The 27,266-nt window shown below is 37.5% G+C and overlaps 1 long non-coding RNA gene across 2 annotated transcripts in view; it reads right to left on the bottom strand.

Annotated features, from left to right (window-relative positions):
* Positions 1–2,412: 2,412 nt before the first annotated feature.
* The window catches only part of LOC112977021, a 26,227-nt gene continuing 1,373 nt past the window's right edge, over positions 2,413–27,266 (bottom strand). The window contains exons 2-5 of one of the 2 annotated variants that reach the window (XR_003257262.1): positions 22,857–23,035; positions 14,005–14,272; positions 13,172–13,420; positions 2,413–2,898 (exon numbers count right to left, since the gene is read on the bottom strand). This is a non-coding gene — a long non-coding RNA (uncharacterized LOC112977021). The remainder of the gene's footprint in view (positions 2,899–13,171; positions 13,421–14,004; positions 14,273–22,856; positions 23,036–27,266) is intronic. The other variant, XR_003257263.1, reaches the window with a different exon arrangement.

Below are 27,266 nucleotides of genomic sequence, written 5' to 3'. Positions count from 1 at the left end.
GTCAACRAGTTCCTGATTCATTTCTACTTAAATTCCAGTTCTGCTGGGAACAGGTAAGTGCAAAGATGCTTGTCTGAGAGAATCCTGGAAAAACACTGAATTGTCTCTCTCCCAGGCTATAACAACAAAAATATCGAAGGCTTGATCCAAAGCTCATTAACATTACTAGAAAAAGGCCCATGTTTTCTGGTGAATTTCAGATCAGTCTCCAAAAGGAGAAATAGCACGGTAAAAGCCCACCTTGTGAAAAAGCAACACCAAGGGGCAATTGTCTTTTAAATGTGCAAGATACTGTTCTGGTGCTATTAAGATTTTTCATAGACATAGCAGCATTCATTCTCATTCATCTTACACGTAATAAATAGTTGTGTTCTTAGAAATCAAGAGATAGAGTACAATCACCCTCTGGGGAGTAGTGAAATGTTTACTATACGTGTGGGCAAAAAGGTCTTTTCAAGTGGTCAAAATACGGATTTTGCTTGTATGTGTGTGTTTTCTTTTCTGCACAAGCTACAATGCAAGAAATTTGCCTCAGATGCTCAAGCATGTATTTCACTGTAATTACTGTTTTGGGTTACAATACTATAGGCCAAATCAATTTATTTCCTCATCAAGCCATGACCCTTAAGTTTTTAAAGCAGAGCTTAAAAAACACCCCAGCTTTCCCATCCACCTGTGCAACACCAAGACAGTACTGATGAATATATATACTGTCATTTTACAACCACTGTCTCACAAAGTCTGGCTAGGTTACCATCTGACTAGCATTTAACCACTTTTGGTTTCAAATCAATAAAAAGATTTGCTTTGCAATAGAAAGTGTCAATTTGCATTGCAAACCTCAGCACTCAGCACCCTGCTCCCATCTCTTTTTCTTTGGGAGTGATGAAACTGTTCCATGGGAGCTGAAGTTTAGTAACTCAGTTGCCTCATTCACCTCTACAGGACATGTTTCCCAGGTAAACTGCATTTGTCATGCATGATGTACCACGTCCAACTCTTCTGATGCGCCTTCTTCCTTCTTTACTATGTAAAATCATGGTGCATCATGAAAGTTGTATTCTAAAGAGACAGAGCAGATGTATGAGACACTTGAACTAATCTGAATGAGGTACGTTGGCTCAGGCCAACACACAGATCAATGTCAAATTAATGGCACTTCTGGACTGACAAACTGAAGTGTTTCAATTCCAGTCAACAGAATTTAAATATTTCAATTTGTTTTTTCTTATGAAGATTTTCAATTTTCCAGAAATTGTATTTTCCTGATGAGTTCCAATTCTCTCTGCATACTGACTGACAGAGAGGTAGAGATGCTACTGAGAGGATGGCACTTGAATTGCCTTATGGATGGTTTTGGCAGTAGGAAAAGTTCTTCATATCCTAATTCATGTCATCCTTTTTCCTTTTTTCTTTGGAAAAACTTTTTTTAAAAGACAAACTGACTTGACATGATGAGAAATGATCATGACCTTAAATCACAGAAGGAAAAGTACCTTTTGAACACTTTTTTTTCTGAGGGAAAGGCAGGAAAAAAAGCAGATGACCTCTGCAAAATTTCCAGTGAGATAAGGTTCATATTCCTCAGTTAGAAACAGCTTCTCCTTCTGCTTAAAAAGAGGTAGGCAGTTGAAGAAAGACTGATTAAAGAGACTTTGCCTGTAACGTATGGCCTGCCTGTCTGATCTGCGATGATATGGAGAACAAAGAGTGAACAATATTTTTCATTGTTACATTATAAAAATACTCAACAGGAACTTATTGTGATATGAGGTTCATGCGTAAACTTGCTTTCTGTCTTTTTACCCCTATAATTACTTTTCTTTTCAAACAGACCAAATGTTTCAGTGGAAGCTCTTTTTTACCCATGACTAACCCATTAATAATGAACCAACCTACTGCACAGAAGATAGGATATTTTTAATTTCTAAATATCAGCATTTTTTTTTTTTTCGAGAAAAGGAAAAGAATGAGAGAGTAAAGGGAATTTCTTAGTGCTGTTGACATAAGGCCATACTCTTGCTATGAGCACAGAGTGTCAGCTGTCCAGGTTGAGCTTCCATGGGAACAAATTTCTCATAAAGGTTTCATGCAGCTGGAGTGATGCACGCTACCTTAAGAATTTGCTAGGAGAGGAGGTTGCCTGCCATGTCACCAGTCTTCAATTTAGAAGCTCTTGAAATCAGTTTTGAATATGAATCTTCTGCAATACGTGGCTATAAATTGTGGGGAGTCTCTTTTGGGACACTGTATTTGTTGATTCAAGACTAAGTGACTCAAATTGCTATTTATTTAAACATTCCGTTCACTAGTACATAGCCACATAAAATGTGGAATCACATGCTTGTGAAAGGCCTAAAGGCCAGTAGGGCATTGACACATGCCAAAATTCACTTGAGTCAAAGCCAGATTTGTTTAGTTCACACCTATAATGAATGAGAAAGTGCAGTCCATAAGTTACAATAGATGTTCAACAACTATAAGATATTTAATTTATACCTCACATACTAAAGCCAGAAAATTTCCCTTCTATTGTGTGACCACCTGGCCCTTTAAAATGGTAGTGGACAAAGCCTAATTAAGTGCAACGTAGTTAAAGCATGAAAGTAAAACTGACACAGCATTTGATACCAGCCAAACTTCTCCTGTAATCAGCTCCTCAAACTGTGAACTACAGAAGTATTCTGCTGCTAGAGAAGGGCTGCCTGATGTACAGTCTGTTTTCAGGAAGACATCCCCACTTCATACGGTGACTGTTCTCTGTGGCAAGCATCTCCAACATTATCCTCCAAACATGGGGCACTCTGAGTAAGCATTTCCTCTCAGATGCCTRTTACAAGAATGACTTCTCGGTATTTGTGCTGAGTAGCTTGATAGCACACCACAGCGAGAGGAACACTGCAGATGAAAGAAGAGACATTATTTGTCTATACTTAGAATAGGAAATATATTTTATGCCTTGGACGGAGGCGTAAGACATTATCTTGTCCCTTGTAAACAGAACTCTCTACTGACTTCATGAAAGTTCAGCTTAATGCAATACCATATATGTGAAAGAGAACCAGGATAAAGTATTTGTTAATCTTCTTTCTGTGAAATAATATTGGACATAAACAACTTCGGAAATAAAACTGTGACTCTTCCTGAAGGATATTTTATAAGAAATATAAGTGTGATTGAATATTTCATTTACCATCGTTTAAATTGGAGCGCTTAATATTTTAATAAATGTTAAAAAAATTACTATTCAAAAATTTCATTGATATTATACAACTATCCTAGTGGAATCGCTGCTTAGAGGTAGAAATTATTTTACTGTAGTGAATGACAAAATACTGCTTATGAACTGTCATCTTTACTCTATAGGTTACATAAGTGCCAAACTCTAGAAAATGTCATAGAAACATTAAATTTATTGCGTCTTGCTGGTATCACTAAAACCATAGTTGGAATTGAAAAAGCTTGGTGAACATGTGAAAATATAAGTGAAATATTTAAATTTCCCTCTCAGGACTTTGATTTTCATTACTTAGCCTGTTTAAAGTAGGGAAGGATCATATGTATCCAGTATGCTTCTGTAATAGTTGAACAACAAAAAATCAGTTATTCTTCTCCTCTACAGAAGCTATTAATTTGTCTGCTTTCTATGGTATGTGGATCATTTTATGTTAAAGAGAGGATTAAAATATGCAGTCTCAAAGAAAGCTATTACAATTAAAATTATGGAATGCTTTGGGACAAGTGCTTTAACCTATTAAATAGAATTGATTAGATTTTCTAGCTAGACATTTTGGGCCCCTCTGAACTTCTGGGAAGGTAAAAAGATATTACACTCCCAGCAGTAACTCTCCTCAGCTTGTAAGAATTCCACTGGAAACACGTACTTTCAAACCAGTGTACTTGCATTGCCCATGTCTTTAAAATAGGAAAGCAGGTAGGGGATGTTGAGTCAGGAAAATGTTATGTCAGTCCTCTGCTGGCATAGGTCTTATTTGTTATTCTGTACCCTTTGAATGACTTGGAGACAATTTACAACAATTTTTTAAGTCTTGGCCCTGRGATCTTAAAGTCTACACTTGACAATTGTATCAAGGATCTTAACAAAAAGTTATTACTACTTTATACCCTATACAAAATATCTTTCATTACAGGAGGTACAAAATGAACAGGAGGTACATTTATCTTCCCAAAACTGAACTCATTTACATTTTCAGACTATTAAAAATTGGTTAAAAAGAAAACAAACAACTGAGATTCAAGTACAGTATGTGAGTTATCACAGCTGGCAAACAAAGCCAGTCCTGTCAGCAACAGTTAACAAATATGTAGCATTAGAGAAGGTGGTGGGAATGTAAGAACACAGGGGAAAAAAAAAAMCAGCAAAATTTCAAAACGCAAAACTTTGACAAGAGGTATAGAGACCTGTAGGAGGAAAATACTATGACCCTACAAGCAAAAATGAATTGCCTAATACAGTGAGGAGGTTAAGGAAATAAAGAAGAAAAGAGGTGCAATTCAGAGAGAGAAAACAAGTTTGATCAGAAATGCCTGTCTAGGTAAGAGAAGATCTAGTACTTGTAGATGGTGAATCGTATCCTGGGGTGGGGTGAGAAAGAAGCACAAGGAGCTCTGGAAACAGGAAAACTTAGAGGAAGAGAACAGAATAAAACCACAGCTGTAGGACCCATCAGGGCTATCCCAAAAGCAGAGAGCTGCCCAAATTTGTCTCTTCCCTTCCCCTGACCTCCATTTCTCTGTTTCTCTCCCAGTTTTGGCTGCTTATAGCAGAGAATAGTTTTTGTTTCTGTCAGTAATTTAGGCAAGTCCAGAATGTTTGAGATGGTACTTCCCTCCCTAGCACATGGGTTTAGCAATGAGCTGTCCCCTTTGACTTTCAGAGCTAGCTTGCTATTGTGCATGGAAACTCTTGTACCTACTGAGACTTTACTCCAAAAAAGGAACCTGCTCCTTTCAGCTGTCCTAAGCCCTCTGACTACAACATAATAACTTCCTCTATTTCTTCCCTACTCTTTTGTAACCAGAAACCCTCAACACTTCCTACCTGATGTTGCTAGAGCTGTCAACAGCTGGACAAAATTATCCTAATCAGTGGCCCTCCCTGCTTTTTAAAAAGGACAGACCACCATTTTTTTATTTTTATTTATTTTTATTTATTTATTTTTTTGTGTGTGAATAAACACTCTAATTGAGCAAATGAGTTGTGGTGAGTGCTGTAGAGAGCACATACAGCTCTTACTTTGAGGCATATCAACAGGTGAGTGGCTCTTTCCTCAGATAGTAYTTATTTTAGTGAATAGTCAAAATGTTTTTCTTTCAAGATTTCTACCCAGTGTCTTGAGCCTAAGCAGTTCATTATAAGTCTCCTCTTATGTAGCCAGTTGTTTGGTTGTGATGGGTTATATATGCTGTGTGGGCACTCCTGTCCCTAACTGGAGAGCATAAGGCCAATAGCCAGAGGCTCTGAAGAAAAAGAGAAGCTGTTAAGGATGTTTAGCAGATAAGTTTTCAATTTTTCATAAGGCTAGTGCATTTTTGACAGCAGCTTTGCTGAAATTTAAAGTGCAGGGAGTTGAACAGTTCCTGTGAAGGTGCCTTTTAGCGCTGCATAAATTTACCAAAGGAATGTACTTCTTCCCTGACAGCCTTCAACTGCTGTATTTTCTTTTAAAAGACAGCAGGAGCYTGTTTCTACTCTGTTCTAAGTACCATTAGCTCACAGCACTTGGTACCCATCACTTTCTTCACACCAGCCTCAAGTTATAYAGAGGCAGGTAAAAAAACATTTTAAATTTCCAGCTTATCCACACAAACTAGTTCTGCTTGTTACATCTATCTCCTCTGACTTTCAGTGTGAATTACAAAGCCACCAGTGGAATCACACGGTGTCCTTCTCAGAGCTGGGTGAAGATCGGGTCAACATTTTCATTAAAAGAAAATGAGTGTAGGTATGACTCACTTTTTTTCCTTTATCAAATCCTTTTTAGGTTCCCAGATTGGTCTGTTAATTCACAGAGCAGACAGTACACATTATTCTCCTCACCTCAACCTCAGGTCATACAGAGGAACAGGCCCATGGATATCATGAAATATTTTACAGCTAAGGGGAACAATGATATGTTGAACCTTCTTTTGAAATATCTGCCATTGGTGGGGGTTGATCATCAGGGTACACAGAAAAAACATCGAACCTATTACAGAAATCCTGGTGTGTATATTTACAAAAGTGCTCCTTTGTATTTGGATTTATAAAGAGATATTTATATAGATGTATCTGAAACACTTTCATCTCTGTGGTTTTCTGTCAACATTAAGGATGTTGCACTATTTCTTATGAGTCAAAAGTGCCTTTTTCCTTTATATGGAGACTTTATTAAAAAAAAAAACAAAAAAACCTCTTACTACTGTAAAGTCCAAGTGTCTATCTCTGAGAGATCGTTACATTCCTTTTTCAGGAGCCAGGGCTTAACAATGCTGTAGGAAAAAAAAGAATCTATATGACAAATCTTGTAGTACAAGTTTTTGTGGTTAACCGAGAAACATGCCATGAGTCAAGTCTTTGGAAGGAGTTTAGTAATTAAAGACAAATGCTATGACATAATCATTTACACGCAGCAGAAAGATTTTTAGATTAAATCTGGCCTGACCCATTGCTCAGCAAGTGTTATCTGGGATTCTTGAAAGTCATTCATTTATTTACTTACTAATTTGGCCCACATGTTTTATTAAAAACAAAAGCCTACATTTCTCAGAGGAATGAGCTCCATTCTAACTCTGGTTAATGAGTTTGGTCAAGTTAGGAATGGACCTGTTCCAGTGGGTACTATATGGAGATACTCATAAAACAAGAGAGAAATTTTTGGTATTCAAATAACTTTTTTTCCCTGAATTAGGCCCTTTAAGTGTATTTAATTCAGTTGAATGAACCCCTGCTTAGCAGCACTATCAATCACACCCTTGTAGTCTACACACACAGATGACAAACCTAAATGACCTTGGCAAAGAGAAAATTTTGAGAACCTGAGCCAGGCTATACTGAATAAGCAGGTCCATAAAGTTAAATCAGTGGAGAAACCAGCTAATTTGGTTGAGGTAGTTGGGGAGTTCTCAAAGGGGGGGAAAAAAAAGTGTATACATAAACACCAGGGACATACCTATATGTATCTTGAGATGTTGCTGGACACAGGTATTGTTCCATGTAATCATTGAGCTGAAATGCAGAGAGTGGAAACTGTTTTTTCTTTCTTGTCTAGTTCAGCCAGAATTATTCTATTACCAGTTCAGACAGCTGTTCCAAAAGGCTTCTGCTGGGATTAATACTCCTTTCTCCTTTTCAGTTTATATGGATGGCATTTAGGGAAATGGATAAGGCAGCGATCAGCAGATAGGGGAAGCGCTGAAGAGACAAGAGGAAGAGATCAAGGTAGAGTACCCTTTTGACCTGGCATAGCCAGAGGGAGAGAAGTGTAGCCAAAAGATTGGTGCCTGCAAAAATCTGAATGGAACTAGAGAAAGGATTTTTGCTTATGAAATTGTGTTGCTTTCCTTCTTCCTTCCCCACTCTGTTCTTCCATTTTGCCAGTGAGATGAGCAATGTGGGCTAATGGAAAAAAGGGACAAAGCAAATGGGATAAAGGAGGACTAAATTTGAAGCTTCTACAGGAAAATAGGGACTTTCTCCAAGTGGAAGCCTGCTCCCCAAAAGGCTATTTTTCTAGCCAAAAAACAATCATGTTTCATTTCATGAAGAATGGTGAATATCTAAGTAGAGTGTTGTAAGCACCTGTCAGGAACAAAAGGCTAGACTTTATTTTAAGTTAGTCCTCACACATAAACGAAACTTCTAATGACCTGCTCAGCTTCTTATCCTCAGTTTGTCCCTGCTCCTACAGAGACATAAGACATTCAGACTGGTATCAGTGGGCAGAGACCTACGTACCGGAAGCCAGCTGTCATCTCTCGGCAGGTCTGGGGTCTTGTGGAGTACAAGTGGTTATTGCTTGTGTGGAAAGAGGAGCACTTTGGAAAACAGAAATCAGGTTGAAAAAAGAAATGTGTGTTGCTTCAAAGACAGGTGAGAGTATAGCCGGACATCTCAAAGGGACCAAAGCCAGCTGTTAATTCCCATTTAAAGTGAATGGAAACCAGTGACTGATTTCTACTTGGAAAGTCTCAGCCAGCTATAATGCAGTTGACAAGGCTGAAGTAATGTGTGAGGAGACAGCCCCATGTATTTGGTGTCTTGTCTTCACAGCACTGCAGCTCTCATCCTTTCGCACTGAGGCAGGTGCCCTGAATAGCTACTAGCTGTAATTGTAAATGCTGCTGAATCAGCTGTCTGGCAGTGTCACTGCTCTGCTTCTTGGTACACTTTAAGATGAACATCCACTCACTGTATGGCTCTGCTCAAGCAGCCGGGTGCCAGTGGGCAGATGCTCGCACAGATCACCACTGACCCCGGCACAGCGCCTTGAGCACGCTCTTGTGCGCCTCCAGAATCAGGGCCCCTCACTGCAGCACAAGGAAGCTTTGCAAGGAGAGGATCAGACTCTGGCCCTAAGCATTCAAAAAGAAATATAAAAATGATTGCAATGTAAACTAACAACTTCCAACATATGTTTTCCACTTTCTCATATATCTGTAGAGCAAATAGAGGTGCAGAAGAGCTGCTTTCTTGATTTGTTGGTGCCTTTTTTTTTTAATTTATTTGCTTAGGAGAAGTGAAATCCAATTCAAAGATGCATTTGCCATTAGTAAGTGCTTGGCACTGGTATTTAAAACAGCTCTTTTCTATCTGTTGCAGCTTTTACCTTTGCTTAAGCCTCAAAATCCCAACATTTACAAGCTAATGAACATTAACTGACAATATGTACACGATACCCCGTGTACTGACTGTTTGGTGTAGATAACTAAGGCTTGTGAGTTTACTCTCAAACTGACTGCCTAAGCCTGGATATCTGCTGAGATACTTTTTATGAGGGTGAATCCAGAGTGCACTGAGTAATGCATAATAAAATTAGTTTGAGAGAAAAAGAAGAGAGCAAAAAAAGATAAGCACAGTAAAATAAGCTCAAATGACTTCACTGTTCAGTAATGACTCCTACCAGATAACTGCATTGTAGTTTTATCTTTCCAACCAAGATTGTGTTAATGCTCTAAAATTAAATCTCTTGTGAAAGTTATCTGGAATTTCTCAAACAAGTTTTAAAGGGGTTTATTTTTTCATCAGAGGTCATGCCTCAAGAATTTGTAGGAATTCCGCCTGGAAAGTAATAATCAGTGGAAACTGGCAGTCAAAGCTAATTTATATTACTCTTCCAGATAAAAATTCCTTCCGTCTTAGACCTGCATTTCAAAAAAGATGATTATCACTCTTGAGAGAATACATCAGTGAAAAAAGAGAAGGAATGACTTAAGAGACGTCTCTCCTGTATCTGTAGATTTGGGTTTTATGGCGGGTTTTGTTTTTTACAATCCTTCCTTCTGAAATGTGTGAAGGAGAGAGACAAAAGGGCAGGAAATGGAGCAAGAGAGGTATGTATGAGGAGGAACCAAAGCAAATTTAAGAAATCAGTTGCCAGGTAACTTCACAGGGATTTCAATAAGGGACTTCAAAGCAGGATGACACTTCACCAAATAGAGAAGTTAGAGCCTTTCCTTTTTTTTGTTCTGTTCATGTGTTATAACCATGTCTGTCACTACTGTATCTGGTTTTCTGTCAGGATTTAGTTTAATAGGTTAACTGTTGCAAAAGGAAAAATAAAGCCATCTCTCTTTAACTTGTACTTGAACAAGTTTCCATCTCTGCATCCTGGTGGGCCAGCTGTCATTCACTGACTCCCAGAAACTCTTCCCCAAACCATCAGGCAGAGGTCGAAATGACAAAGCTCATAATGAATTTATAGAGTGGACCCTGGACCCAGCTGTCCTTGTGTGAGAAAGGGATTTAAGGGAGTGTGTACTTACAAGGTCAGACCTCAGAAAAGCTGAAGMTGGTATGAATCAAGACGAAGGCACTTCTGACAGTACCACCTTAGGTGACTGTCATGTGCCTTTACCTAATGCTGGCCCTGCTGACACAATACCCTGCTTGTTTTACTATTTCCAAAATCCCATGGACTACACAGTTTGGCAAAAGGGATATGAGTGAGATCTAGCATTTCATGTTAGTCATCTTCTGCAGTGCTAGCCTTCTGGAGGACAGTACAGAGAGACTTGGTTTGTCATCAAAACTGTAACTGAAACAGTAACCAAACGCCAAAAGCACCAGTCYACATGATCCACTTGCAGAAAACAATACGAAACAACCCCCCACAAAGACAGGGCCGAGGCTGTTAATTGTATCTCAGTTTGAGATGCTGCCAAAAGCTACACAGACCACATGCACATTACAAAACAATATGTTTTTGCTGTTTGCCTGCACAGTCATGCTAGATTAGATATTCTCCCGTTCAAGCACAAAGCAAACATTGTGAATATAGGAAGCCTTCTATTTATTACAAACTCAATCATCTCTTTTATTGTAATGTTTCAACAAGTTTTTAAACTTAAATCTGTCAATGTCACACACACGTGTATGTGTGTGCGTATTTATTTTTTCCACAGAATTCCAAATCCTAATTTTGGTGTAAGGCCATCAATAACCGTATGTACTTTCAGAGAGTAGGTAATCCTTCAGGAGTGGAAACAGAAGACAGATTTGCTTCCAATTGTGAGCTCATTCCTAGGTCACCATTGAAAGCAGAAAAAGAAACATGCTCCAAAATAAACAACAGTTTGAACTCGAAAGCATTTTTCTTTTAGGGTGCCCAGCTTTGCATGAAGGAATTCCTGCAGATTCTCCTTAACCATTCTGAGGGCTATTTCAGTTTCCCAGATCATTAGTGGGCATTTTCAGTGAGTGCACTGTGACAGCATACTGACTCTGCAATACTTTTTGAAGAGGAGAGTTCAAAAGAAATATGTAACCAGATCACCCATAGGCTCATAGTTGAAGCTACTCTGAAGGGGGAAAAAAAAACCCCAAACCCAACAATTAAGAACAATGCAAATAACAAAGACCTTGACTTAGTGAAACAGACACACCTGAATGAATGCCAGACAGTTTAATTTTTCCTAACCTACAATTCTGCAGCAACTATCAACTAGCAGATAACTATATGTAGATTTGCATCTACAGGGTCTTGGAATCCTTTTCCAATTAAACAAATAAAATATAGTTTTAGGTAAGTCACATAAAAGTGATTAATGAAAACTTCAACTTAGTTATTCTTAAATGAAGCAAATCACCAACTATCAGCTCTTAGCAGAGATTTTTTGCTCCCAGTCCTTTTGCCTTGCCTTTGCATTGTATTATTTCTGACTTATTAGAACCCTCTTTTGTAGATGTCAGAGTGCTTTAAATTTAAAAGCAATCACAAAATCAATATATGTACCATTTTATGGCACTTCATGCAGTATCCTTCAACACCGTGAAAATACCCATCCTGAACTACCAGAACAGTTATCCGTGCTGCCGCATTCTTTGCCATTCCCTATCTGGAATTTATGTCTCTGTCTTGCGCACTATCCCTGACAGATTTGCATAGTGACCCTTGCTTGATTATCTTGTCTTTTGYCAACTACAAAAAAGGAACACTTGCTGGTGAAGGCCAGACATGTGAGGTGTACCACCCACTGGACTTCTCGGTGGGACTGTTTACCACACTGAGGGATTTCCATGGCTTCCAGACATTAAAACTAGGCTATTTTCTAATGACATGACTTTCTTTCTAAATTCCAGGTCAGAGACTGGTAAGATATGGATTGCCTCTAATCTTAAGGCAGTCAGCTGACAAGCAGGAATTGCAGGAGAAAACACTGCCTCTGCCACAGCGTAAAATATTTCATGTATGAAGAGGCAGAGCAAATGATTGGGCAGGGTCTGATACCTCCAGCAGAGGAGTTTGATGCAGAAAACAGCTGAGCTCATCTGCAAAGATGAGCCCAACATATTCTAGCTAAAGAGAGCAAGTACAAAACAGGATTCACCCCTGAACAAATATATAAATAGTAACTGCAGTGAAGTGATGGTCCTTCCTCTGAAGGGACAGAGGATGGGCAGGAATCAACACACCTAGTAACTGAGTGAAAGGATTTTAACTGCTATATTTAGGTGTTGGGAAGTTAGGGCACTCTGCTGCTGTTGAGAAATACACAGCCTTAATTTTTCTTTAGAGTTGGATGCCAAATTTTGGGAAAGTTATTTTCAGAAAAAAACAGGTTCAACATGATAATGTTTCACTAATTTGTCATGGTTTTACCAAATTGGACTTTCTGAATTTCTTTTCTGTATTTTTGAATGAAAATGTTTTAATTTTTGATACGTAAAGTTGCTTTTCATTTAAAATACCATCAACTTTTTTTAAATGAAAAAAATGTGAGTTTGAAACAAAATAAATGGATAAAATGAAAAGGCTAATGAATAAGGAAAAASAGTTATTCGTAACTTACTTTTCAGAGACCATAATCTCATTTTACCTTCTGACTCATGCTCAGATTTGTCCTGCTTAGGCAAAAATATGCTGTGTCCACGGGGGGGCCTACTTTCTTCTGTCCAAATGAAGGCACAGAAAACTTGTCTTAAACGCATTTCCTCCCATCTATCCATCTACCTTGGGGACAAGGGGGTGGCCTCCCTTCAACTCATTCAGTGATCTGCTCTCCAAGCTCTTTTAAAACATGCTGTCAGAGAAACAGATTGTTTAACTCTTGATCAAATCAAATAAGCTATAGCTATCATTAAAAAAAAAAAATCTTCCTCACACATCTTCATTTCCAGCTCTCTGACTATACCCACCATCAGTATCTAGGCCTTTGTAACAATCTATTCTCATTCTCTTTACGAGAAAAATTACAGTGGTGAAGATTAATTAACAAAATACTACAGCTGTGAGGAATAAACAAATCTAAAGATTCACAGATCTAATAAGTAAGTCATGCTGGTGGGAATAAAACTTATTTTAGGAGAAGCATATCTACTTGCATAGCACTGTCAAAGTTCAGGCACAATCATGAAGTCAGAGGTATTGGAGAGAGGAGACCTGCTGAGACCATCCAGACACTCCTCCTGCAAATGAAGGCTTTGTTAGTAACTTCTTGGCTTGTGACTCACCTGGTGGAGAATTCCTGAGCTAATCCAAAGAGAAGGGCACGTCCTGTCAGTCCCTGCTGGGAAGGAGAGACATGCACTGGGGTCATGGCCTTCTGCCCTTATCAGAATGAATCTCCACCTCATTGTCCTTTGTCTTTTATTCYTCTCTGCTACTTTATGCCACCATAGTCTTCAGTTCTTCTCATTACTGTCAGTCTCCAATTCTTCAGTCCCTCAGTTAAAACTGCTATCATTCTCCTATGAACTGTCCTGATCAAAGGAACAAAAAGCACTGCTGTAATAAGACTGAGAAAAGACACTTGAATTTTTCATTATATAGCTATTTGTTTGTTTTACTATTAATTACCTTTCTGAGAGATAAAATTAAGAGTTCAGTCATGACTAGTGATCTTTGGAGGTTCTTTGTAATCTCTGTGACCATGGCAGCTTGGGACTTGGGCTTGAGTCCAAACTCTGATCACCCAAACTGCCTGCATATATCTGATTTATACTCTGGCAGGAGTAAACAGGAGGCCAAGGTGTTCCTTAGGTAGGAAAATACAAACACAGTCTGGGGACTTGTTGGAAACAGAATCTTACTACTATGAGTTTTGAATGATGATATAGGGGATTTAAGAAATTTGCGAAGGCCAACCAACAGGACAGGATCTTGGTGAACATTCAAAAGTCCATTATTATTCTATTTCTATGGTCTCAGAGAAGAAAGGATGATTTTTCTTTTTTACATCATCCTTTGTTCATTCTCTGTCGTGACTACTGTAAAAATACACTGAACTCTAACTCTCCCATCTTGTCCTGCCTCCCATTCTCTAGAGCAAGTTTAACATTTGTACCTGTCTTTCAGCAGAAAGCTGGAGAGTTAAACAACCTGTATTTTGCATCTCTTTACTGATGAAATGATCTCAGCATGGTCTCCTCATGATGAGAGGAGAGATGTTTACCCAGGAATCACTGGTCAAGGGTTTTTATGGGTGGTATCATCCAGTTGTAGATCCTGATTCRTGGAGGAGAACCAGGTTGTGATGTGCAAAGCAGAGCTCCCACAAGATATTCCAACACCTGCTTTTAAGCAGGATCTTTTAGGTCTTGATTTTTCTTTTCCTGAAAATGGAAATATTTCTTTGTGGGGAATAGGAGAGGAAGAGAGGGACTTCTTCGTTTTATATTGTGGGGTTTTTTTTTTTTGTTTTTTTTTTTTGGAAGGGGGCAGTAGGATGAAGGGAAGACATTAGCGTTCTATTCTGTTTTTTTCTGTCCTTAATAAATCAGCTCCTAGTAGCCTATTCTTTTCATTCTTCATTTCTGCATGCTCCTGGCCTATTCTTGAACTGTTACTGGCTGCAACAGAAGATGACTCAGACCTTCCATATAATCTTAATAAAGAGCAGTTGTTCTATGGTCACATATTGTTCAACATCACTGTGAACCACATGGTTAAAAATTTTATGAAAAACTTTCGATGCATCTGGAAAGTTATTGCATTAAAATGACAATGGGGTGATGATTCTGCTTCAGTTTCATTCTGAATGCTGGTGATGCTTAAAGAGAGGTAGATCCTGTTTTAACAATTTCTGGAACCTCAGATTAAGTTTTCACTATTGGCTGCTGTCTAGATTCAGGACCAAAAATGCCATTACACCATAAAGTCAATTTCAGGGTATTTTAGGAAAGACAAACTGCAAGAAAGCTGATGATGTAACATTTCTAATTCAACCATACATATGCTTATATATGCTCAGCTGATTATATAGGTTGCCAAGTTCTCAGAGACCCCTTCTAGAAGGCATTTCTGCAAGACTTGGCCTGAAGTAAAAGTGGTTTTAATGGGAATCACAGACAGACATAGTGGCTGGATGGTTTATGTGATAGATACTTCAGGTGGATAGGGGTAAGAGATTAAAAATATTCTATGTTACAAAATCTTGTAAGTTTACCTAGAAAAAAAGAAATTATGAGGACTACTCTTCAATTCTGATATTTGCAATATCTTCATGACTTAATGTTTCCCCAGATAAATGTAAAAATTTACTTAGAATTCAACTTCTTTTTTCCTAAAGAGAGAGTTCATAATGGGATATTAAAAACGGACAAACAATAAACCAAAACAGAACCCAAGAGCTTGCTTCTGACTATTATCCCCTGCAGCTCTTCCATGTTGGCACCAAAGATACTGCCAAGGGCAACTTCAAAAGTATCAAATGAGATTTCAGAGCTCTGGGGACAGTGGCCAGGGGTGTGGGGGCCCAGGTCATTTTCTCCTCGGTCCTGCCAGTGAGGGGGGAGGATGGGAGGAGGAGYAGACATCCATAAGACTCTAAGTAAACAACCGGCTGCACTGCTGGCTCCTGGTTTAAATTTTTAATTCCTCCAGAAGTCACTAGTATTTTTTTCCTCAGTTCCCTCAGGAAACTTCATAAAATTTCCCTTGATGATAGCAGTACTGGTAGCCAAATTACTGGTATATCCCAAGATTAGATGCAGTGCCTGTATTCCTTGTATTCCTGATAATAGCACCTACCCCATGAGAACATTGTGAAACTCAACTGATTAATATTGGTATAAAAAAAAAAATTTGAGCAAAGATTAGATGAAAGGCACCGTTTATGAGGTGCAAGGTGTTATTTACATTTTATCATTACTACTTTATGATTAGTATTAAAGTTATATATGTATAGTTCCCTTGTTGTAACTGAAGCCTCTAAGAAAGAGTAAAACTGATAACGTCTTCTTTAAATATAGCAACACCATCCATGCTCTTTAACCAAAAGGAAAGTTCCACAATGAATAGCGAAATCTAGACATACAGTTTGCCTTACAGACTGGACCAAAAGCTCAGGAAATGACTAAAGTTGGATGTACATGCTAGCAGAAATTGAAAACAGAGAGATCTCAGTCGGCAAACATTCTTTAAAGTTGTTTTCCATTGCACTCACCGCTTACTTTCAAAATACCTTGTGACAATAAATAAATAAATAAATAAATACCCCCCCCCCCCAAGAATTAGATTCTTTCAGGGCAATAAATTCCAACTCTCAATCCAGTCCCATTCATGACAGTAGTAATTCATTCACATACTTCTTTGGGGGCAAAATATTTTCAAATTCTACCCTGCATTTCTATAATGTCTTGAGGAGAGAATGTGAGAGATTGCAGTTTCTGTATAAAGAATGCATTTTTTTCCTTGTTCATTAACTCCATCCTTTTTCAACACTGTACCTGTTTGCATTAAATTAATTCTTTTCAGTCACTATCATTAAAAAGCACAACTGAGAAGAAAGGGTGAGCCAAAGAAAATGAAGGCTATTTTCTTAACTTTTTTTTTCTTTTAAACAGAATTTATAGTACTTTATTACTCTGATCAGTTTCAGTCTTTACATATTGCGAGCTACTCTAGGGTCTGGATGTTTTACAATATTTAATACCTAAATGGATTTTTCTCTCTTAAAGCGGAATATTTAAGAAAGATCCATTAGTGGAATTTTAGAATTAAAGTCTTGCCAAGGCTGTCAGAGTTGCATGAAGAAGTGATGTTTAACCTGACTTTGTGACAATTACACATGTGTTTGCAGCATTAAATATATGCCTGTAGCAAATATCATACTGCGTGCCAAAGGAAGGTGTATCAGCTGAGGAAGGTGATAAGCATCCTGGTTTTCTGGTCATGTGGAAAATGATTACTATTTTTTTCATGAAAATATATAGAGTCTGATGGGAGCTAGATTTATAATATATTGGAGTTAAATTTCAAAGGTACTTAGGTGCTTTTCTAAAGATGCAGATATGCTTTAGTAGGATTTTCAAAAGGGCCTGGCCAATCAATTATCATTTCTCTAAAATAAAATTCCATTAGGATCCTACTGCTTCTGTCTCTTTGGGCAATTTAAACATAAAAATATAATCTCTAAAATCTGGACTGACTGGTTTTCCTCATCAAGATCACCAAATATTTTGTAATAAACAATACATCATGTGCTGCACCCACCCAAAGAAAATCCCCTACCTTCTATGGAGAACAGGGTGAAATTTTGGACTGAACATTTTCACCATTTTTTAAAATCAGGCCATGTTAAAAATTGCATTATTTAAAAGGACTGAGACACTTAGAAACCTCGGTCTCACTGCAGCCTGGTGATTCCAGCTCCCAGGGCCTAAGTGAATTAGTGAGACGTGGTGCTTTTGAAATTTTTACTTCAAATCTTTGAATTAAACATATGGGTGCCTGTCTTAAGATAGCACAGAACTTTCAGAGATTTAATCAGGGAAGAAGGTTTATGTCAGTAACCTGACTGGATACACCACGTGATTATTGTCTCTTTTTGACACTGTTTCACTCATTCTTAGAGTTTAAGAAACACTTTGTAGCTGTTTATCAAAATCATGATTAAGCAAAAGAGGCTATATACTATTCCTTGAAGGACTCCAGACCTATTTTGTATGAAACTACTAATGAGCTGATGCACTGTTACTGCTGGAAAGCTGATCTATATGCCGTGACACAGTCTTCAGCTGAACAACRGGCATTGAAACCTGCCTTATGGCCTTGACTGAAGTTTTTTCAGAAAGGAGGCATGCACATAATGAAGAAGATAATCGATCTGCTGTGCTTCTGATCTCCCCTGAATGATTTTATTGCCATAGACAACAATCTGTGCCTATTAATCCTTGCTTGTGCCCAAATAATGCTTGGCTTCAGCTAAAATTGCTTTAAAGGGTGTTAATTGGCATTATGCAGAGAACTGAAATTGTGATCCTGCCACTTGTCCAATGAGAAAGTGGATTAAGATCATTAGACAGAATGCACCTGCGATACTAGATGGAATGATCAGCAAACCTCACTTTATTCATCATAACTAGAGTAGGAAGTTTTAATTTCACATTAATTTTCCAGAAAAATTAGATTCTCAAGAAAAAGCTAGCTGATGCAACTATCTTTATGATTCCTTATTCTTCCCTTATTTCACCTTATCCAGAACTGAGAACATTTCGGCAACAACACAGGCTCTTGGTGAGATAACAAGCAGGCACAAGGAACAGAAAAAAAAATGGAAAAGGAAAAGACAGACCTTTACTGTATTTTTTTTCCTCTTTGAAAAAAATAGGTTTTTTTGGTTTTGTGCTCCCTTATTCAAATATTTTACAATCAAAATCTTTGAAATGCAGGGGTAGTGTTAATTTGATTTTTGTTTAATCAAAGAAGAATAAAGCCACATATGAAAAACAACAAGGTCACTGAAAAAAGTGATAGTATTTTATATCCGTGTTATAATGCTGCTATTGTGTTTGTGTTCTCTGCAATGCTTTCAAATACAGGGCCACAGCTAGAGAGAGGCCTCCTGCATTATACAAGCTCCTTTAGAAACTGAGAAAACTCCAACTGGAAGTAAGTCCATTTTCCCCCCATTTCTCCTGACTACAAGACTGTTCTTAAGTTTCTTCTGAAAGCTTAATTTATTCACAAACGATTCAAGTTAATTTGTTCATGGGCCAAAGGTGTCCTTTAAAGTAATTCTTTCCTTCCCCCTCAATTCCTAGGATAGACTCACATTGATGAGTCACTTTTTTTATTCTTCTGTGGTGGACAAACAAAGTTTTTACTCTTCCTTCACAGGAGACAAACCCTTAATTTAATTAATTTTTCCAGAACAGAGATGACCGGGGCCGTATAAAACAGTTTTGATGCTATCTCACCAACACCCTTTACAATGGCATTACTGCTTCTYTCCTATAGAAATCTGGTTGCCCTTGCCATAGAAGCAAAAAAGGCAAAAAAATTCCCAAATAAATTACAAGAATATCAACCTGTTCCTTATACTACAAGCCTTCTATGGAATTTTAGAAATGTGTATCCCTACTTTATTTAAAATTACTAGTATAAGATGAAAAAGGCACAGTTCTAATCAGAACTGTATTTTATTGATTAATCATTTCCTTTAATACTTATTTTGTTTTCAGTTTTACCCATCACCTACCTGGGGGCAGGAGATGGAAAGCAAGTTTTGCTTACTGATTCTGCAAGGCTCCTAAACCAGCATCGATTAGGACAAGTTCAGGGGCTAATCTGAATTAAGATAGCTGCACAATAATAGTCAAGAATATAGCTGGATGAAGAATGGATTTTTAGGTCAGCAGCTGAACTTAGGGGAAAAAAAAGAAAAAAGGAGAACAGGTTCCAATGAAACGGTAATATCTTTCTTCAATTTATTTTTAAATGGAATAACCCCCCCCCCCCCAATTTCATTAAAAATAATTTCATTTCAACTCAGAACATTTTGTTCACCCAAAACGCAAGGTGCATTACTTCATTCTTTGGCTAAGTTTATAAAACATTATTTTAGTCTCATCCTTCCCCTAAAAGCTGAGGTAAATTTTTAACTGAACTTAACAGCTTGAAAAAGGTCAAAAAATCTACATTTCAAAAAGCAAAAAAAAAAAAAGGCATTTGTGAAAGGAAATCTTGCATTTAAAAATTTCCATAGTGAAATACTTGGATGTTTTCTAAGTCATTCCTGCCCTCTTTGAGATCAAAAGTGCATGTAAAAAAGCCAGTTGCTCACCTATAATGAGGACAGAGCAAAGCAACTGAACTTCAAGGTAACGGAATTCTTCAGCACCCTACTTTAGGCATTTCTTTTTCCTCCCAGACAAAATGTCTATAGTTGGAGAAGTCTGGAAATCTGCTTATGAAACATCTCGGGCAGGTTCTTCTGCAAGAAAAAAGCCCAGGTGGGTATCTAAAGACAGAACTTGGGAAATTTGATCAATGAACTGCCTGCTCTGAATCAGGATACTGCTGTTCATCAAAGACCATAATTATTGATGAACAAACTCTACCCCTTGCCAAGACATCTAACTGGAGTTTCTCTCAAGTTTTGGTTGAGTTTTTGGTCTTTAAATGAACTATAAAACTATTTGGAGTGCTCTGATTAGAAATCAGCTAGAACATTATTTGGGAGATTATTTGTTACCTGATTTCTGTTGGAAGAAAACTGCATGTTTTCCCTAAATTATATGTATACCCTCATGTGCAGTAATAAATGCTTTGTTAATGTGCTTCTAATTGCTTTGGAAAAAGAAACACTTTTAAAAAATACTGAGTTTTCTATTTGTCTTTTTAGTGCTTATGAACACAGGTTTTATAAAAACTGTTCAGTCGGTGTACAAGTCAGGTTGGTGAGTGTCTGAATGAATGGATTATGAACACACACACACACACACACACACTTTATGCATATGGGAATAAAAACACACAGAAACATGACACATAATCCCAGTGATTACTATTCAAAAGAGGTTTTAAACATCATTATTGGTCCTGGTACATAAATATATTTCTCATGGAAACCATTTGCCTCAGAGGAGGCTTGAAAATAGACAGAATTATTTCTCTATCATTTATAACCTTTTTTCTTTTTAAAGCCTCTTGCCCTTTCTTCCCTCTTTCCTAGTTCACTGCATCAAAACCTCAGGAGCCATGGATTTCTAGCCTGTCATCTAGACCTCAGTTGTTTTTCTAGAGGGAGGTATTTCAACACATTAAAGTTTTCATAAGTTTCAAACCTTCACACTCCAACCAAGACCTTGAAATACTTGCTAGAGATTCCTTTGTAACTTCCATTTATCCTCCAAGAAAGCATCAAAATGCACACTTTCCATCATAAACATTAACACAAAACAGACCATCAAAAATTGAAATGGAAGAGAAATGAAAGTTAAAATCAAACATGATCAAGCTCTTTTCAGATTTGCCCATTCATGTAACAATGAGGTAAAAAGGACACAAATCAAATTAAAATGAACCTTTGCTGGCCACTTTTAAAATACAGACCCTGATCATCCCTGGAAATGAGGGACTGAAACTAGTGAGATGCACATTCCATATGATGATCTTCATCACCATATGATCTATAATGATGTTTCTGTGGAAATCAATGTTTTCATTTAAACAAATACATTGCACTATAACTTCCTGATAAAATAACTCCATCAGAAGGGAATATAACTTGTTTACCCAGAAGAAATATATTCTGCTTCACTGACCCTATCTCTTTGAAGGTTTAGTATAAATGGATGAGTGTGCTTCAGCTTAAAAATATTGTTCCTTAGTAAAACTACTCAATTGGTTAAATTAAAATTGATTTTGGTCAAGCAATGAAGAAACCATCTAACTTTTAGAGTTATCCCACCAACTAACTATGAGCTAACTGCTAGTAAGATTCCACCCCAGTAGATCATTTTGTGACATGATTGTTGTAATTAACTAGAATTAATTCTGATTTACTTCTTTGCTGGTGAAGTCCTACACTTAAAACACTCATTGGGCTTACATTTATAAGACAGATGTCAAAGAGAACATAAATTGCTTCATGCTGACCCAAAACTACATTAAAGTGAGATCCTGGTAGCAATAAGATGACACAGCTAGAAAGAGAGAGAACACAAGTAAGTTTATAGGGCATCTTGTGACTATTTTGTGAATAAACTGGAGGACTTCTTTTCCAACGCTCTCAGTGCAACAAAACACTTAAATTTTACATTAAAATTAATGATACCCCTCATCACACAATTTGCTCAGAAAAATACATATTTAATTAATCCTGTTTTAATGTCTGAATAAAACCTCAGAATCACAAATTATGATTCCATTCTGAGGCATAACCTTATTGCGTCTTTACTGATACTCATCAAAGACAGCACTCTCTCATGAGAAGTGGAACAGTACAGGATTCCTAGCTGTTACACAACTTGACCTCTAATTGAATACAGAATCAATCTTATTTGTTATTCTTTGTTGATTTACCCCAGAGGCCTAAAAGACTGCATAGCTCTCTTTTGGAAAATTGGGGCATTTATACTTTCTGCTCTACAGCTCTCCAAAAAATCATGGTACGTGAGCTGGGATTATAGTGACCTATTCTCTCTCTCTCATTAGAAATATTTTTTGGTCAATTTAGCCTTGACTTAAGATGCTATTGGGTAATTTGCACTCCTTACGTGTAAATCTATTTTAAAAACATGAGCCCTTTGCAATCATATTTTATTTTCTCTGTTGCCCCATTCTAATTCATAATAATGCTGAATGTGCCACTAAGTGTCAGAAGAAGCAGGGCATAGTTTAACAGCTGTGAGCTTATTATGCACTCATTTCCTGAGGCAATGAACTAGAAACTATTTCTGTGCTATACCAAATAGTTACACAGAAGCATGGTAAGGAATAGTGGCAAATATAATTAAYGTTTTTGAAGGAATGTGTGGGTTTGCAAGATAAATCTATGCACAGGTTGGAAAGCGATGTGTGCAATCAGCTAGTTACAAGGGCAACACAACACAAGTTTATTTAGTCTATAGCAGATATTTCTGATATTTCTGAAAAAAAAAATGAAGATGACTGATTTCTATTACCAGTAGACAGATCCACCCAGACTTGTTGAGATCCTGGGATGCTCTGATTACCCCAGAGAAAGTAATTGAGGCTTCATCAAGTATACAAATCTAGAACTATCTATTACATCCAGGCTTTGCAAGCTGAATTCAAATGTAGTCAAAGCTTCCAAATATCAACCAAAGAAGTATTCAGAACTAATCAAAATAGGTTAAGGAGCTGAGGAGCATTTCAACATCCCACAGAGTATTACAGGATATCTAACCACCCATGGGAGGGCTGAGTCTAGCAGTGACTGCTGCTCACCTTTTATGCTGAGGATACACTTCTGGCACTTGCTTTTTGTTTCTCCTCTTGCTTTCTTTTCCCTATTTTCAAGAATGTCCTCTACTCATCCTCAACTGCCATGGTTCCCCTTTGTACCTTCACAGCTGGTCTTTGCAGGAACTCATTCTGGATTTCTTATCATCAGATTCTAATCAACACTGTGGGAAAAAAAAAAGTCTTAATTTTTGTTTTCAAACTACTCTTTAGTCTCTATGGCATAACTGAAGGCTCCATGGTCTATTCCATCATGTAGAACCATCACAACCTCTGAGACCAGATTATTTCTCCTTCTCCTACCTAGTGCACCTTTCAGCATACTTAAAATCTGTTACTTTCTTTCTACCTTTGGAYCATAAACTTTGCCCTTTTCTTGACAATCTGTCATCTGACTTTTTGCTTCGCCAATCCTTTCCTGTCTCAGTGACTTAAAACTATTATTTACTGGGAATAACCACAGTGCAAATAATTAATTGACACCCCACTCAGACCTTGGGTCATGGTACAATGTGAGATAAGAAAAGGCAAGTCTCGTCCCAAGGAGCTCGAGTGAGTTGGCAAAGGATGTAAAGTGGTAAAAAACTACAGTGAGTAGGTAGAAGCAAAGTGGTGATTAAACTGTGTTGCTACCATTAGAAGCAGTAATCACAGAGTCAATGTTTCTGAAGTGCCAAGGCAAATCTTAATCTTATGGTTAAACCCATTCTGAAGACTATGATGAATTAGGAGACTTTTACGGGAAACTATACTGAAGAAGGTATTGAAGTGCCTCAGAGAAAGCTGTGCATATCAGCATAGAAGCTGGAATCACCAGCAGGGCTGGAATGGTAAAAATATGACTATAAAACATGGAGGATAGGAAGCCTAGACACAGACCAAGATCATTATGTGTTTGGTGCCAAATAAACATAAAAATCACAACAAAAAAGGGGGTTGTTTGAAAATGCTGCCACATGGTTGTGCCAACAGGTAAACTGTTTTGAAGGCACAAGATCATGCTTTGAGCATAAAGGCAATAGGAAGATAGAAAGAACCCTCAATTTACCAGTCCCTTGGGAAACCCAGTCTGTCCCACTGGTGTCTTAAGCTGTCAACAGGTATGCTACAAATACACACAAATCACATGGATGCAACATTTTATATATTTACTTTTGCTGTCTAAAGGAAAAGTGAAATCACAATGAGGCTCCCCATCATGAATGAAGGGTATTGAAGTAGCCTGCATCAAAATATATGCCTTGGCAGTTCCACATGACATCAGAGGATAGTTCAAGATGGATTTCATGATGATGTAAACCACTGTTTAATTTCAGCAGTGTAGGTATCAAACAGCTCTAAGTCTTGCCTTATAGATGTTAAAAAGTAATGTTTACTTTTTTCAGGCAATTACTTAACTTTCCCAATTATCCAGAAAATGACCTCATTGTAGCACATAAATGTTCACTGGACATGCTATATGTAAGCTACCAAAATATAGTTTTTAAAAATAGATATGCAACAGAATTGAAATACTTGAGCCATGTATATGGGCAGTATGCAGCAACACTAAAGCAATCTTTTCTACTGTGGTTACCACCCAAGACTCACTGAACGCTTTAAAAAATGAGAATAACTTTTGAAGTATGTATAATCGTATCTACTTTATTTGCAAGTAACCAGTGAAATGGGATGACGAAGATCATGCTTTCACTCTGAGTGAAAAACAAATCTTCCAACCTGCTGCTACAATCCTTAAACAGTGTTTACTATCTGTATATTGCCGGCACTTTCCTCTGTGTTCCCTTACCACCATATAGAAGTTACATAAGGCTGTGAGATGCGACCTTATTGAATCAAAACATCTGATCTATCTCCTCTCTTAGCCTCTAAACTGAGCAGAAAGAACCTAAAGCTTTCATTACTTTCATTTACCTCTAAAACTTTTCATATGCAGTGTTTGGTCATTACTCACTGCAGGTTTAGCAAGAGGATGAAGGCTGTAATATTATCTCGTAAAGAGATACTTTGGTGTCTGAGACTCTGTCTGGAAGGGTTGTCAAAGCTTCTGGATTGACCATGCACACAAGCATGATTTGGATACATCTTTGTTGGACAAGAGGCTAGCGATAAAAATATTATAAAGCTAAGTACATGCCATTCTAAAATAAAAGGGACCTATCTGGGCGTGAGCTAGTGATAAGGTCAGGAAGTTGGCAGACATTTCCTAAAACTCATTTTGTCCTTGCTTGCTATCCTCCACTCAGCCATGTTCCTTCCTCATAAGTCAAAACAGGTTGAACCTGTGCAAATTGGAAAGAACATGCAAAAGCTGGAAGACAGCCAGTGATGGCAGGTACAAATGGCTTCTCAAACTCTTAGCAGCCCAAAAAAGGCACATAGGCACATGTGTGTGCAATATGTGTGTGTGAAAAAATGGGTTACATGTGAGCTTACTAAATATGTACAGGATTCAGTTCAGTCCTATAGGCATTCATTCTTCCATGAGATGAGACATTGCATATATTTTCCCAAATAAAATAATACAGAGAAGGCTGAAGGGATATATTCATGTGTGGCCCTGAAATGTATGACGCAAACACAAGCTTTCCCTACTGTCACCTTCTAATGCCTCTCCTTAAAATATTAAAAGGAAAAATATCATCAAAAGAACTTTGCATCCAAGGTTTTGGGAGAACTGGTTAATATACACAGTTGTCCCAATAAATCATTAAATGTTTTTGCAGTGAATTCGTAAATCACTATGTAAGGCATTGAAATAACTGGCACTACTGTTTTGGCTCAGTTACCAGTTTTACATCAGGGACTTATTTTCCAGTTTTTTTCCTCTAAGTTGCTGTAATCATGTGTTGCAGTTGAATCTAAATTGAATGGCATGCATAATAAATATGCTCCCTCACTGAGATCATGAAAGCACTATAAAATGTAAAAGAAAACAGTGGAAGCCATTGAAGTGGTTCACACTGTGACCTTTTATAAACCAAGAAAAGAAAAACAACAGAAAAACAAAACTTGTCAGATTTATCTGCTCCTTTTGACTTAATAACAAAGAATATGCTTGCTTATCTTGTGAGGACATCTATGGCACAGGAGAAAATCTACCTGAGCAGAAAAGAAATCCCAACTATAAACGCCTCTTTCATCTACTTGCAGATCCAACCCAAATGTATAGGTTTTTTTCAGAATCTTACACCTGAAGTGATGACCCTTAATGCAAAAGGAGCCATTGGAGTAAGCAGACTTGCAATGTAAGCAACATGCTTTGAGCTGAAAGACAGATTCTGTACCTTAACAGCACTCCTGTCTATCACAGTTTTGTTATTGCTCAATCTTATGCCATGTAAAGCCCACAAAGCTTCAAAAAGCAAAATAGCTACAAATGTCAGAAGAGGCATTAGCATCTCTCAGTTAGTCTCTTCCAAACGTAAACAGTTACAAATCAAGAGCTGATCTTACAAAGTGCCCTTATCAGTGTTTGAAAACAATCAAGATCCTATTACACAGGACTATCTGAATTTGGTTGTTTTTGGTTCTTGAATTAACAACAAATGCACTGAGTAAGATAGGGAAAAGTGAGCTGTCCTAGCCCAGAACACAGAAGATCCGGTTTCCAATCCCAAATCTGCCTCCGGGCTTTCTGCATGACCGAGGTTCTTTAATGTGCCATTCTGTGCCTTGGAACATGGATTATTCTGTCTCTGGTTGTTTATTCATCTGGTCTAGTTAGACTTTAAGTTTCACAGGGCAGGTGATCTTTACCAAAAGGTAAGCATTATAGTAAAGCTAATACAATGTGACCAGACTTTGACTGGTATACAGGCGATATATTAGCCAGGGAGCAGTTTTTCATATTTCTTACCTTCTGCAATTGTGCTTTAGCCGAAGGAAACAAAATACTCAGTAAAAAGTGTAAAGCACCTTCGCTTTTCCTAATGTTATACACTGCTTTTTAAAAACATACATTATACATGCAACTCCAAGCACTTGATTTTTTTAAATGCAAAGTCATGTACATCAAATGATTGAAAATATATGAATCAAAACAATATAAATATATACATACATGTGCACAAATGCATTTGAAACATGACTTTTAGATGCACATTAAGAAACATTTCAGTCATGTTTTCTGCTTTGCAATGGAAATATACTCTTTACTAATGATGCTTCTGAAAAAAAATGAACTAAAAATATTAAACTTTTCTGATTGTATCTGGATTTCTTACTTTTAGACTCAATGGACTATTGCTGATTTTATTTTCTGAAGGAAAATTAAACCACTAGAAGTGAATAGCTGGAAATCTGTTTCTCAGTTGGTCACATAGACACTTGTTTCTCTGTTCCCAACAACTTGAATACTCATTTCTGGTACTTTTTTTTTTTTTTTTTTTTTTT

This window comes from Apteryx rowi, unplaced genomic scaffold (assembly GCF_003343035.1).
Source record: "Apteryx rowi isolate R43461 unplaced genomic scaffold, aptRow1 scaffold_79, whole genome shotgun sequence".
Classification (NCBI taxonomy): domain Eukaryota; kingdom Metazoa; phylum Chordata; class Aves; order Apterygiformes; family Apterygidae; genus Apteryx; species Apteryx rowi.
Note: the sequence above shows the minus strand (reverse complement) of the source record. Positions and strands in the feature narration are given on the sequence as shown.